Below are 5,000 nucleotides of genomic sequence, written 5' to 3' on the forward strand. Positions count from 1 at the left end.
CTCGCCCTCTCCCTCCTTTCCACCTCCCCTCTCCCCTTTTAACCTCCCCCTTTCCTCCCTCTTCCCCCTGCCCCATCTCCCCCTTTCCACCTCCCCTCTCCCTCTCTTCCCCTCCTCCTCCCCTGCCCCCTCTCCCCACTCTCCCGTTCTCCCCCTTTCCTCCCTTTCCACCTCTCATCTCCCCCTCTTCTCCTCCTCCTCCTCCTCCTCCCCCATCTCCCCCTTTTCACCTCCCCTCTCCCTCTCTTCCCCTCCTCCCCCCCTGCCCCCTCTCCCCCTCACCCCTTCTCCCCCTCTCCCACCCTTCCACCTCCCCTCTCCCCCTCTCCCTCTCCCCCTTTCTTCCCTTTCCACCTCCCTTCTCCCCCTCTTCTCCTCCTCCTCCTTCGTCCGTCCCCATCTCGAATACTGTGTACAACTTCGGTCCCCATACTAATATCAGTAAACTAGAAAGAGTGCAACGGAGAATGACCAAAATGATACCAAGGCTGAGAAATCTGCCGTATGAAGAAAGACTTAAAAGTCTAAATCTATTATAACTTTCAAAAAGGAGAATGCGAGGAGATTTAATTGAGGTTTTTAAAATGTTCAAAGGCTTTGACAACGTCAATGTCGGAGATTACATCTGATTAGACCAATCAAATATAAGAAGACATCACGATTTTAAAATAATTGGTAAAATATTTTCTTCGAATGAAAGTAAGCATTTCTTCTTTAACCAGGTTGTTAATGTGTGGAATTCGTTACCTTCCACTGTTGTTGAAAGTAACACAATAACAACATTTAAAAATCGCCTAGATAAATACTTAGACTCTAATCCACAAATAAATTATTATCCCTAGCAATACAAGATTTGATAGCCCGGCATTTAATTGTTATTGGATAGGATAGTGGTAGCAGTAGTGTTAGTTCATCATCTATCGCCTAGTTGCCCTGTTTTCTTAACTGTAGCTTAGTATAGTAAACACAAACAGCCTCGTTAGGGCCTTTAGGCCCTCTGTTGTTTGATCTTCCTTTGTGTTCTTTTATGTTCCTCCTGCCCCCTCTCTCCCTTTCCACCTCCCCTCTCTCCTCTTTTCCTCCTCCTCCTCCTCCCCTGCCCCCTCTCCCCCTTTCCACTTCTCCTCTCCCCTTCTTCCCCTCCACCTCCCCCTGCCCCCTCTCCCCCTTTCCAGTTCCTATTCACCCCTCTCCTCCCCCTCTACTCCCCCTCCCCTTCCCTCTCCCCCTCCCATACTTCATGGATGAAATTCCTCCGTAAAGATATCACGACGTACCTCTGGTTGTCGCTGAAGACGAACCAGGGGGGAGAGGGGGAGGGGAAGGGGGAGAGGGGTGGTTCTTGGGAAAGCCTCCCCCACCACTGTGGGTAAGCCTCTCTTCACATATTCTCTTCTGGTTGTCGTCAGTTCTGGAGGACCTCCCATTGGACGAAGGAACGTGGATAGATCAGGAATGGGGGGAGGGGCAGGAGTGAAGGTGGGGGGAAGAAGATGGATGGGAATCTTGGGAGGAAAAAGGGGGTCAGAGGTCTGGGAATGAAAGAAGGACGTGCGAGCTGAGAGGGTCCGGAAGAAGAAGAGGGGGGGGGGAAGGTATCTGGGAGAAGGGGGGTTCTGGGGAGGGAGTTTCTTGGGGGGGAGAGTTCTGGGAGATATGGAGGATTCTGGGGGCGGGGGGTTATAGGGGAGGGGAGTTCTGGGGGCTAGGAGGATTCTGGGGGAAAGGGGTTGTGGGGGGGTTCTGGGGAAGGGAGGTTCTAGAGGGTTCTGGGGGGGAAGAGGGAGGTTGGCCTTTGTATGACGTGATGCGCACGTGATGTTGAGCTCTCTCTCTCTCTCTCTCTCTCTCTCTCTCTCTCTCTCTCTCTCTCTCTCTCTCTCTCTCTCTCTCTCGTCATTCCTCCCCAACTCATCTTTGCTACCCTATCCACCCAATTTTCCCTTTCCCTTCTTCACCCTCTTCCCTTCTCTCCCCTTCCTCCTCTCTCCTTCCACCTTCTCCTCTTCCCCCTTCCGCCTTCTCCGCTTCCCCGTTCTTCCCTTCCTCTTTCTCCCCTTCCTCTCCCTCCTCGTCTCTCTTTCCCCTTCCCCCTCTCCCCTTCCACCTTCTCCTCTTCCCCGTTCCGCCTTCTCCTCTTTCCCGTTCTTCCCTTCCTCTTTCTCCCCTTCCTCTCCCTCCTCGTCCCTCTCTTTCCCCTTCTCCCTCCTCCTCCCCCTCGTACCCCTTCTCTTTCCTTCAACATCACCTCATTCTTCCTTTCGCCCCTCTTACCTTCCACCTTCTCCCCTTCTTCCCTCTCATCTCCCCTCCACTTTCCCTATCTATCCTCCCAGTTCCATTCCCCATTTTGAAAAATGGCACCAATAACGATACATATACATGTATATATATATATATATATATATATATATGTATATATATATATTTATATATATACATAATATGTGTATATATATATATATATATATATATATATATATATATATATATATATATATGCGCAGTGCTTATGTACCTGGGATCAGGTCCAATTGTTCCCAATAGTACCATGAGAGCCTGTACACTATACCATCTCCAATCATGATCACTCCATCATTATAGTACACTCATGTACAGACTAATGTAGACCTATATCACTACATATCAAGCCATATATGAACTCCGAGGTCTCATTCGGGAGGGTGAGAGCTGTCGATCAGGATTCATGCACGTGGTTCAAGACTATGGTGAATTACGCTGAGCCTAAACAAGAATGAATCTTGGGTAGCTAACTGATATAATAGATTTTGTAGATCAATAAAATTTGTGTGTTGTTATGTGAGGCCTTTGCTGTTAAAAGGATTTCCTCTTCGTCGAAAAAAAATATCTTGACGCATCCCAGAAGAAGATTCCCAAGTTGGCCAACGTTATCAACTTATCACAATCAGTCAGGAAGACTTATCGAAGTTAACCGATATAATATACTAACCCGCAATGACCACAACAAACAACATCGTCAAGTTGACCATCGTCATCACTGTAGAATTTAAAAACTAAAAAACAGCTGGTATATGTAAACAACCGTATGTCCTCAGGAAACTTGACAGAAGGTACTCGCGGATTCCCTCCCTTCCCCCTTTCCCCCTTCCCCCCTCCCCCCCTTCCCCCCCCCTTCCCCTCACCACATCACCCATCACACATATGACACTCCGCGTAGCAGTACTTTGCCGTGACGTAATAAGTTGTACCTCGTCGTACGGAAGAGGAAGCGAGTGGCGCAACGTGGGATGTAAGCTCGGTGGTGATGGGCGTGTTTGGATGGATGGGCGTGGTCTTACTGAGGGCTTTCATAATGGACCAGAGGGATTTACTCTCTATCTATCTATCGATCTATCTATATCTCCAAATGAAAAGTAATCTATCTGTCGATCTATATTTATATCTCAGTGTAAATTAGTTTTCATGCAATACGTCGAATTTGCGCTCTGGTATGTTTTGATTTGTAATGTAACTTTGTGATCAGATAACGTTAATTTGTTATAGAATATAAGTTTGTCACAAGATAATGTTACTTTGCTATAGAATATAACTTTGTCATCAGAAAAAATTACTCTGCTATAGAACATAACTTTGTCATCAGGTAAAGTTACTTTGCTATAGAATATAACTTTGTCACAAGATAATGTTATTTTGCTATAAAATATAACTTTGTCATAAGACAAAATTACTCTGCTATAGAACATAAATTTGTAACAAGATAATGTTACTTTGCTATAGAATATAACTTTGTCAAAAAAGAAAGTTACTTTACTATAGAACATAGCTTTGTCATCATCAGATAAAATTACTTTGCTATAGAATATAACTTTGTTACAAGACAATGTTACTTTGCTATAGAACATAACTTTGTCATCAGATAAAGTTACTTTGCTATAGAACATAACTTTGTCACAAGACAATGCTACTTTGCTATAGAACATAACTTTGTCATCAGATAAAGTTACTTTGCTATAGAACATAACTTTGTCACAAGATAATGTTACTCTGCTATAAATATAACTTTGTCACAAGACAAAGTTACTTTGCTATGGAAGCTATTTTATTGTTGTCTGGAGAGATTTAATCAGTAGTACTGTGAATATACCTCAATGTTCTACTAAAGGAGGCCAAGTTGGACTGGAGTGCTTTCTTTGCATTTTAAGTGTTAAATTATACTCGTGAGGTCTTAGGGGTGGGCAACCCTTGGCACGCGTGCCAAATCTGGCACACTAACGACTTTTGTCCGGCACGCGAAACCCAGAGCTCACCTTGAAAAACAATGACTAAATCTCCCACTTTTGTACGGCCATTGGTAGCTGCTTGCTGCGCTGGGCGGCGGATTGGGGCCCTCAATGGAGGTGAAGGAAGGAAGGAAGGGAAGGGGCCCATACTCGTATATGTAGGCCCCATGATTCTACTCTGTTGGTACGCGATTTTTTTTTTTTTTTTTTCCAAAGAATTTGCTGATTTTGGCACCCAAATTTAAAAAGGTTGCCCACCCCCATCATAGGTTGTACTGGAGTTGTATGGGGAGTTCGGCTGGGAGTTCGTGGGAGTGAGTGCTGTCGCGATGGGACCCTTTGAACCACAAGGGCGTATTAGCCGTCGTCAGCTGTAGAAGAGACTGTGGTTCTTTAGCTGGAGGTGGGGGGAGGGGGAGGGGGAGGAGGAGGCGGGGAAGAGGAGACGTGAGTTCATAGGGAGAAGTATGAATTACTGTAAATTTATATATATATATATATATATATATATATATATATATATATATATATATGTGTGTGTGTGTGTGTGTGTGTGTGTGTGTGTGTGTGTGTGTGTGTGTGTGTGTGTATGATTATGCGATCCGATGACAATAAATCTTCATGATTCACATTGTCTTTAACTTTAATTGAGAATATAAAAACCGAAGAGACTGCAAGAGACCATAAGGCTTACACTAGGTAGTTCCATGCCCCTCGCCACCTTTCATTAATTGACAA

The sequence above is a fragment of the Oratosquilla oratoria genome, chromosome 41 (assembly GCF_046742065.1).
Source record: "Oratosquilla oratoria isolate Oo_2021 chromosome 41, ASM4674206v1, whole genome shotgun sequence".
Taxonomy (NCBI): Eukaryota; Metazoa; Arthropoda; class Malacostraca; order Stomatopoda; family Squillidae; genus Oratosquilla; species Oratosquilla oratoria.